We start from the raw sequence: 10,618 nt of genomic DNA, 5'->3' as shown, positions 1-10,618 counted from the left end.
CCTAGAATGTTGTATCTTAAGGCTACATTATTAGAAGGGTGTTTTAAAAATAATGTTACCTAACATAGTGAAGGAGAAAAAGTAATAATGTATCGAGGAAAGATCTAATTGCATTCAATATTTTATCTGGGAGTTAAACTCCCATAAGGTCTTTCCCCTTCTTCATGCATACTCAAGTTCTGGAGTCTGCCCACAACAATAATAGAAGTAGTTGGAGCAGAAAAAGACAGCATCCTTTGGAGGCAAGACCCAAGAAAAACTGGAGCTGAGATTCTAAGGAAAGAGTGAGTATATCAAAAAAACTAGGAGGGACGCCTGGGTGGTCCATCCAGTTAAGCGGCTCTTGATCTCAGCTCAGGTCTTAATCTCAGGGTAATGAGTTCAAGCCCCGTATTGGGCTCCATGCTGGGTGTGGTGCCTTCTTTAAAAAAAAAAAAAAAAAAGGACTAAGGGACTGTATGGAGAAGCAATAGAAAGACAATGCAAAGTACAAATGCAAGCCATGTATGTAATTCGAAATTATCTAGCAGCACATTAAAAACAGTAAAAAGAAACGTGAAATTAATTTTTGTAATGTTTTATTTAACCCCCTATATCCAAAATAATATTCAGCTGTTAATAATTATTAATATATTTTACATTCTTTTTTTCGTATTAAGTCTTTGAAATCCAGTGTATTTTTTATTCTTACAGCACATCTCAATTCAGAGTAGCCATATATCAAATACTTACTCTCTGTATATGACTAGTGGCTACTTGATTGGACAATGCAGGTATTGAAGGTATGAAGGAGATTGTAGGAGATTCACTGGTGAACGTGGCATTGGCACATGTTCCTCCCCCAGAGTCTAGGAGTATGACTCCATGGCTGTGAATGGAGTTGAGGGGCCAGCTAAATAGGGTATAAAACGACTAATCTCTGCTGGCTTGTGGACTTTGGTTTAGATTACATGGCCTGAAAGTGAAGTTGGGATTGAACGTTCTTTGGGGTTTTGTGTGTATGTTAAATTGGCCAACATTAAGACTGTTCTAGATTAAACCACCCTTCTTTTCCATAATAGGGTGTATTAATCTACTCAGGCTGCCAAAACAAAATACCATTGACTGGATGGCTTAAACAACACAATTTCTCAGATTTCTCAGGCTGGGAAGGCCAAGGTCAAGGTGCCAGCAAGGTAGATTTCATTCTGAGGCCTTTTCTCTTGGCATGTACATAGCCACCATCTCAGTGTATGTTCAGGTGTGTGTACGTGTAGAAAATGAAATATCTTTGTCTTCCTCTTATAAGCCCACCGGTCCTATGGGCTTAGGGCTTGCCTTTATGATTTAACCTTAATTACCTCCTAATACAGTCACATTGGGGGTTAGGACTGCAACATAAGAATTTGTGGAGTGAGGGGCTGAGGGAAACAATTCTGTCCACAGCATATGGACTTAGCGTTTAAGATACAGATGTAGATAATATTTCACGACTAAGAAATAAAAGTGAAACCTGGGAGATGGTAGAATGCCACCTTGTAGTGTAGCTGTGGTACAGCACTTTCATCTGTGAGTTAAAGGATCTGGGGCCATGTTCAAGGCTGGCTCTCCAGGAGCTGACCCGAGGCAAGTCACTTATGTTTCTAGATTTCAGTTTCCATATCTGTAAAACAGGGAATTACCGTTCTCTTGAAGTGGTTGTGATTTTAAATAATGGTTGTTAGAGTGCTTTGTAAACTCTAGTGCTATGTGAATTTTTGGTGATGTTATCAAATTACCATGTCCTACACATAGTACTGAAAAAAATTTTTTTAAGGTTTTTAAGTAATCTTTACACCCAACGTGGGCCTCGAACTTGCAACCCTGAGATCAAGAATCGCTTTGTCTACCCGACTGAGTCAGCCAGGTGCCCCCACTGAAAACATGGTTTAAATGACTTCAACACAGTAATGATGACATACATCATTACATCTGTCAGATAGTGTTAATGCTAAAGCTCTGTATTAATGCAAGAGGGTTTCTACTACCACCACTGTTGAGAATACATATATTTCTGCCTTTTGATTCTTAGAAAACACATTATGTTATATATGCTAATTCTATATGTCAGAAGCATTAAGTCATCAGAATGTCCGCAAACCAACCTGTCAATAAATGGTGTCAGTTATACCTTCAAAATATATCCAGAATCGGACTGTTTCTCTTCACCCGCCTCCGTTACCACCATGGACCAAACCATCTTCATCTTTCACCTCGTTTGTTACAGTAGGTTCCTCATTTTTCTCTTGTTTTCTGCTTTTACCTGTTTCCTTCCCATATGTCTGTTTTCAGTGCAGCAGACAATCTTATGTGTCTCCTCTGCTGAAAACCTTCAACGTTCCCACTCTCAAAAGCCCCTGCGGTAACCTGCCAGCACCTATTGGATCACTCTCCTCTTGGTCCTCAGCTGCTACTACTTTTCCCCGTGTTCAGTGTTCCAGCCACACTGGTTTCCTTGCTCTTCCTGGAATGTGCCAAGTACACTGCTGCTCACGGGCACACGTACTCTTTGTGTCCCTTCTACTTAGAATGCGGACCTAGATACCCATTTGATTTCTTCCTTTACATCCTTCAGATCTTTATTCAAATGTCATCTTGGTCAGAGCTTTCCTGACGGCCCTATTTAAATGTGCTACACCTCACCCCTGGCATTTCTCCTCCTTACCTGCTTTACTTTTCTCTATGGCACTTCTTGTCTTGTGGCGCTTATCATATGGTATATAGCATTATCATATATTTACTTTATCATCTGTCTCCCCTACCAGAGTGTGAGTTTTGTTAGGATAAGAATCTGTTCCTGTTTTATTGCATTGCTAAAAGCCAGTTCCTAGAACATAGATTGCACTCAATAAATACACGCTGTTTGAAACAAAATCCACCCTAGTTAAACAGAAAAGGATCCTTTTTCAAAGGAAAAAATCTGGAAGTAGAGAATCAAGCTTGGAAGCTATAGAACCAGGAATGATGTAGTTTCCATTGGAGACAGTCATCACTATTGTGGGGTTACACGCCAGAACTTCTGTCCCCACTACCTGTGAAAGCTGCATATATCTTGGCCTCACACCTCTTCCCTTGCACAAAATGTATTCCATGAGATGCCTTGCTTTTCCCATCACTTTTTTCAAATGGATGTCTGTGTCACATCTGTGGGCCCTAGCTGCAAGGGGGCCTGGAAAAGCAAGTTCCAGCTTTCTATCCTGGGGAGGTGGACCCACAAGGTGGGAAATTCCCCCAGATACTGGAATTACATCAAAGATATGCTGGGTAGACAGAAAGTATGATAAATGTCCTTTACTGGTACTGAACTCTACCTACCATTAAAAAGTTCCAGGGGCACCTGGCTGTCTGAAGAGAGTTTATGACTCTTGATCTTGGGGTCATGGGTTTGAGCCTCACAGTGGGTGTAGAGATTACTTAAAAACAAACAAAAAAAAAAAACCTTAAAAAAATTGCAAAAGAATTTAATAAAAAAAATTCCATGTCAAGAGAACTGAATTCAGATAGAAACTTTATTTTTAATCTAGAATTTTTTTCTTTCTTTTTTTTTTTTTTTAATTAGAAGCAATTCCTAAAACTGCCCCAACATGGCAAGTAACTGTTCCATACAAACACACGCATATGCTTGGAAGGAGCAACCCCGCAAAGAGGTGTGCTCTAGCAAGGAAGGTCAGGGCCACTGTTGGCAGCCCCTCCACAGCCAGCCCAGGGTCCTGTGGGCAGAGCAGGCCAGTGGGCATGAGGAATCCTGGGGGTGGGGGTACTCAGCCAATGGCTTTGGGGTGGCTGGAATTTGTTTCTAACAGCAACTGCTAAACGATCTGTTTTCAAATTTATTTTTCTTCCTTCCTGATTCTGTCTCTAAGCTTTATCAGTTGCATATTTTCTTTCTCATTTCACATCCTGATAAGTAACAGCCTGGAGTATGGTTCCCATCGTGAACTTGTACTTCTTGGCCAGAGGGTGGAGTGAGTAAACAATCTGATGCTTTACTTATGGAAAAGAAATGGTGTGAGCCCATCATCAGAAAAAGCAGTGAGGGCATAAAATCCCGGGCTGCCTCAGAGCTTTTCCTTTGTCACCAGAACTACTGTATTCAGCCACTAGGTCAGTGAGTAGCCTGCTGCCCAGCCCAGTTCAAATATATTAGATTCTAGGACTCGTCTTGATTCCATTTAACCACTTTTCCTCATACCACTTTTTTTTTTTTTTTTTTGCAATATGGGACAGGAATGACTCTCTCGAATTATTAGATATTTAAGTGTAGAATTCACTGTCCTTAGCACACACTTCAGTTGGTGAAGTAACATGTAGCAGAGGCTACCCTGCGAGTTAATGAATAATTATGTTTTGTATTATGTTTTGTATTCTGGCCTCTGATTGCAAGTCATTTGTCCCAGCCACCTGGGGCTTGGTAATTATTTCTTTGACACTTTCTAAAATGTTTTTAGCTTTAAAAAAATATATTTTTGCTGCTTATTTTTTTACTTCATTTGTTTAGTTCTTTTCTATTTATTAAATTCTTCCATTTGCTTCAATTCTTTAGAATGTCTCCTGGCTCTTTATGATCTATTTCTGTTTAAGTATGTAGAAGAATGTGAAAGAATTATTCCTTACTGTGAAGAAGCCAAAGCCACAGTCAAGCTTGTTTACCATCTTACGGGCACAGTTTAGGCCTCAGCTTTCAAGGGCATATTTTCGGCTTGTTACAAAGCATGCTTGGCTGCCCTTCTCCAAAGTCTGCTCCTCCCTAACCAGAAAACAGGGCAGTGACCAGATTCTTTTCTAACTTTTTCAGTTTCTCTGTAACTGCTTATGCCCTGATATGGCATAGCCAAAATACCAGAATTGACTCAATTTGACTTTTTTTAGGGCTAAAAAAAGGTAAAGATCTGGATTTTTAGAAAGGACAAATAATGTAAAATTTCATACAAATCTGATACACACACACACACACACACACAGATTGATGTCAGACAAAAGTACTTCTGGCAAGCTATCCAAAGACAAGAAAAGAAATGTTGGAGGTATCAGGAAAAAGTGTAGGATTGCTGGGGAGAACAAAGAAGCTGTAATGAAGCATGTCTATGCTACGGAAATGTTTGGTGGAAGATGGTTTCACAAGAGGCTAAGAATAAAAAAGAACAAGACTCTGGCCCTGTTTATCTTTTCACCTTCCTGTCCCCACTTGTATAGATATTTGAGGCAAGAGATAGGAAATATTGTCTTCCATTCCTCTCTCCCTGATTCCCCAAAGTGATGCTGAAGTGGGAAAGTGGCTTCAGACATGGACAGAGCTGGTACATGGTAAGGCCAGAGTTAGGAGGGTATTTATGGAGAAGCGGGAGGGGATGGTGGCAGAGGAAATGGAGTGGAGTGCTGGGGACAGAACATGTAGATTCCTAAAAGAAAGGGAAGGGTCTCTAGAGCCTGTGAGAGCCTTTCAGTAATGTGGATCAAAGTCACATAACATTTAAGGGGAAAAACGTACTTTTCCTAGAGGAATTATGTATATGTTTATTGAGAGAGAAGGAGAGCTGATTAGAAAAAGAAGTAAAAGTGGACTGAAAGTTCTCTCTGTGGGGTGGAAATTGTAGAGATTTTACAGAAATAACCTTAATTCCTAATCTCTCTGAAGGGGCCTGTGGACTAAAGGAGAATTAAGTTACGTAGTTCTTACAGTTTGGATGCATTCACTCACTTACCCACACACATTATATGTCCCATGCACTATATTGTACACTAGACACCAAAGCTTGAAAGGTGAGTAAGAAACAATCCCTGTCTAAAGATACTAGGGGAGACAAAACTGTGTAACCAGTTTGAGAATCTCAACTCAAGAGGCATGTCCCTGAAAGTGTCATATTTTCTATTCTTGGTACTTTGCTGAACTTCATTGTTTTGGGATAGCAGCCTCCCTGTTTATTAGATTCTTAATTCCAGGTACTGAGATTTAGTCCTACTCATTTAAAACATCAGTCTCATAATTTAATTTAAAAATACTCACGCCCCTCCAGGGTAGACTAGACCTGTCGATCCAGCTCTCTTTACACACACCTCTTCCGTGTGCTTCCTCCTCTGGTGGTGTGGTCAGGAGCTCAACAAGGAAAACAGGTAATGTCTTAAGTGCATGAGTGTGGTAAGGTTGCTGTCCCCTTTCTGTAGGTCCCTGTGGCTTATCTAGTTCCTTGTCAGTGAGTGCACATGGGGATTCCCAACAGGCCCCATTGAGGAGAAATTCAATCCCAAACAGTTCCCTATGTTTTGATAGCTCTTTATAAGTAAGACTTGCTGTATCCATCAGCTGACTCGTGGCCAGCAGTGGTGAAGTACATTCATCTGATGTACACCTATCTGTTGCCCCATGTTCTATGACAAGTCTACAGGTGTCAATCTCATTTACTGTCTGTGATCCCAACCTGAGGTCTATAGGATCAGATGGGATCCAAGTCTATATATTGGAATTCTCTCTGCTCCATGTACCATCTGCCCCCACCCCCACCCCGTGCTCAAAATTACCTCCAAATTTATAGCGCTGGGATAGATCACCAAGCTTGGTGGTTAAGCAAACATCCAAATGGGGATGGAGATATCCCTTTCTTTGTCTTGAAGACACTACAAAACTTTACAAGTACCACAGCATAAGTAAAAATTTCTAAAATAGAACACAAAAGATATTAACTATTAGTGAAATAAATTGATAATTTGGAAAAATTGATAATTTAACATGAAGACCTTCCTTTCTCCAAAGACACCACTAAAAAATGATAAGACAACTCACAGAGTGGAAGATGATATCTGTAATACACATATCCAACAAGGGACTTGTTTCCAGAATATAAATATCAAGAGCTCATACAAATCAATAAGAAAAACACAGACAACCTAAAATAAAGGTGAGCAATAATCATCTTGACTAGGATATGAAAAGGATATCTAACGAGCCAATATACATTTGAAATTGTATCCAGCTTCATTTATCATCAAGGAAATGCAAATTAAAACTACAATGTTATACCGCTCCATACCTCCCATGAGGTTAAAAAAGAAAAAAAAAAAAAAAAGGATAGTAGCAAATGGTACAGTCATGAGCAAACAGAACTTCCCCATACTGTTATTGGGGGTGTCTATTGGTAATTGGTACAACTACTTTCGCAAACTGTTAGCAACTGCTAAAGCTGGAAGTCTGCATACCATATGGCCCAGTAATTTTAGTCCCAGGAATATATCCATCAGAAATGCATACACAGGTCATTGATAATTTGTAATAGTCTTGAACTAAAACTACCCAAATGCTAATCTGCAGTAAAATGGGTACATTGTGGGATATTCACACAATACAATCCTATATAGCAGTGAGAATGAACATAACAATATGAATCCTACAAACATAATGTTTGAGGTAAAGAAACTAGACTCTTTCATATGTAGTATGAAAGAACACATAGTGTACAACATAGAAAGTCTCAAACGGGAAATTAATCTCTGTTGTTAGGATTCGTACTACCTTCAGGGGTGGGAGGGTAGTGACTAGAAGAGAAGCTTCTGGGAAGCGGGCAATGCTGTGTGCTGAAAACACAGTTTTGTTCCCTAGTTAAAATCCTTAGAGCCATGCCCATAGGATTTGTGCTTTCTTCCGTGTATTATACTTAAATAAAAAGTTAAAATTTTAAGAGCCTAACGAGAATTTCTTTTGGTGCCCCCACCTGTGGCTTTGGGGAAGAAGTTTAACTCTCTCCACCAATGCTGCCCTCCCCCAAAGTACCAAATCTACATCCTCTCAGTCCCCAGCTTATTTTTCTCAAGGATAAAGATTATCAAACATTTCAGTCTGCTCTGTCCCCAGGAGTATTTAGTAATTTGATTTTCCCAGCTAGAATACCTGTAATCCCCTGATCACTAACCTCTGAGGAAAGGAGCCAGGAGTGTATGGAGAAAAGAGCTAAGAAGGTAAGAGTTAGGACCCAGGAATATGGTCAACATTGGAGAAATTCTTCTTATTCCTGGATGGAAGTGGTAAAGGGTGAACCCACTGAGTGCAAGTGGAGTACTATATGGTTATTTCACATAATAATTGTGATTAAAAAACAAGTTAATTCACAGAATAACGTAGGGGAGAAAACCTATCAGAACAACCAACCTCTGCCTCTCCCCACCGCACCCTATGGTCACACACGTACGGATTTGGAGTTAGAGGACCGGAGTCTGATTCCATGTTCTAGCTCATCCTTGCTGAGTGATCTTGGGAAAATCACTCAACACCTCTGAAAAATGGAGAGGGGGATTAGCAGCCTGGTCAGAAACATATCAACTTCACATTTCACTTTCTCTACTTATGCAGACGTTTGCTATATGTGCAGACCCACATTGCTTCCGACCATGCTTGTACAGCAGGGAATGATACCTCTGAGTGTGGCCAGACAGTCTTCCTTTTATCCACATGTAAAACATTTTCTTTTTCAAGTGTTCAGGTGGGCAAGCTCCCTCCTCCTTCAATCCTGCAGGCCAAAAGCAACACGATGCCAACACATATATATGTTCAGAATTAAATTTGTGTTCTTAGTATGCCTCATGATAGAACCACTCACTTTATCTTCTAATGGATTATCTAAGTCAATTTTCCACATAAACGGTCAAGTTTGTTTCGAATCACTGTTTTCCCAAAGCTATAGACAAGATGAAACCAAGGAACAGTCAGCTTAATTACAGCCAATTTCTGAAAGATGTGGGAACTCCTTCAGAATTAATGGAAAACTGCAGGTGTTGTGTATGGTAATAATCAAATGACACTTCTTTCCTACATCTATTTCCATCCATCTGACTTAATAGTTACCAAATTTAGGCATCTATTTATATCTCAGATCCTCATGAAACTCAATTTTTTTAAAAAAATGTTTATTTTTGAGAGAGTGTGAGTGAGGGAGGGACAGAGAGAGAGGGAGACAGAGGATCTGAAGTGGGATCTGTGCTGACAGCAGAGAGCCCGATGCAGGGCTCAAACTCACAAGCCATGAGATCGCGACCTGAGCTGAAGTTGGACACTCAACCAACTGAGCTACCCAGGTGCCCCAAAAATTCAGTTTATTTTTTTGAAACTTAATATGTTGATCATACATAAAAAAATATGGGGAAATGCTCTCTTGACCTGTATTTCAGAAAACAAGATACCATTCAAATCTTTTAAGTTTTTAAAAAAAATTTTTTTTAATGTTTATTTATTTTTGAGAGAGACAGAGACAGAGTGTGAACGGGGGGGGGGGGGGGCAGAGAGAGGGAGACACAGAATCTGAAACAGCCCAGATCCCGATGCAGGGCTCGAACTCACAAGCCATGAGATCATGACCTCCTGAGCCAAAGTCAGACGCTTAACTGACTGAGCCACCCAGGCACCCCTAAGTTTATTTATTTTTGACAGACACAGAGTGCGAGCATGAGCTGGGGAGGTGCAGAGAGAGAGGGAGACAGAATGCGAAGCAGGCTCCAGGCTGCCAGCACAGAGCCTGACGCCGGGCTTGAACTCACAAACTGTGAGATCATGACCTGGGCCAAAGTCAGATGCTTAACTGACTGAGCCACCCAGGCGCCCCTGTTGTCATTCAAATCTTGAAAGACCCTACATTTTCTTCCAAAGGATAAAACCGTTTGACTTAGAAAGTAAAGTGTGGTGGTTAACAGCAAGATCTCTGCCTTAGTTTCCTCATCTATAACTTACTTCGGTGTTATGAATAAGATAATGCACACAGAGGGTGTGGCAATTGCCATATGACTGATATTTTACCGTTACTAATTTTTAAAAAATAAACCCAACGTGAGGTTTGAACTCAACCCCAAGATCAAGAGTCGCATGCTGTACCAACTCAGCCAGTCAGTCAGGCATCTCTAATACCACTATTTGAAATTATATGTCTATTTAAAAAGTTTGTCTCCTCACATAGAAAAATAAACTCCATGATGTTGGATTCTTATCTGTTTACTACATATAGGCAGCTGCTGAATGTGTCTGAGGTGCAGCAGTAAGGCAACGTCTCTTGGTAGACCTTGGTACTTTGCTTTACTGCTGCAAAGTCTGCAAAGGATGGGATTTCTCAAAGAATTTAGGGTCAAGGGAAATTCTAAGGAACTCTACAACTGACATTTCCTTAATTTTCAGCACTTGGGGAAATTTTGAAGACTGCCCAGCAGGACAAGTATGTTATGAAAACACATCATTGTATCTAACATCAAGGTGTAAACACCAAGACAGCTGCAGAAGTATTTTATTTTTTAAGTTTATTTACTTTGAGAGAGCGAGAGAGCGAGTGAGAGAGTACGCGGACATGCTGGAGCAGGGAGGGGCAGCCCAAGCTGTCAGCAAAGTGCCCCCCCTTGATCTCATGAACTGAGTGCTCAATCTCATGAACTGAGTGGAAATCAAGAACTGGATGCCCAACCGACTGAGCCCCTCAGGGACCCCTGGGTAAGTATTTTAATCTAAGGCCGTGAAGACCTTATTATGTGATCCAGCATTGTGAGGGTTTAAACAAGGTAACACAGCAAGATCTGCTTTATTCTTCAAACTTATTTGGCAAGTCAAGGCTTCTGGAAGTTCATCAAAATTAATACA

At 40.4% G+C, this 10,618-nt stretch overlaps 1 long non-coding RNA gene across 2 annotated transcripts; it reads right to left on the bottom strand.

Moving 5' to 3' along the window:
• Window positions 1–438: 438 nt before the first annotated feature.
• Window positions 439–10,297, bottom strand: LOC128314561 (uncharacterized). Of its 2 annotated transcripts, XR_008296342.1 has the most exons (4): window positions 8,156–10,297; window positions 6,535–6,670; window positions 6,023–6,112; window positions 439–1,642 (listed from the first exon to the last, which is right to left on the bottom strand). It is a non-coding gene; the product is annotated as an uncharacterized LOC128314561 (long non-coding RNA). The 2 variants fall into 2 exon arrangements; XR_008296341.1 differs by having other exon boundaries at window positions 439–6,112.
• Window positions 10,298–10,618: the final 321 nt, after the last annotated feature.

The sequence above is a fragment of the Acinonyx jubatus genome, chromosome B1 (assembly GCF_027475565.1).
Source record: "Acinonyx jubatus isolate Ajub_Pintada_27869175 chromosome B1, VMU_Ajub_asm_v1.0, whole genome shotgun sequence".
Lineage (NCBI taxonomy): Eukaryota > Metazoa > Chordata > Mammalia > Carnivora > Felidae > Acinonyx > Acinonyx jubatus.
This window is presented reverse-complemented; position numbering and strand designations above follow the sequence as displayed.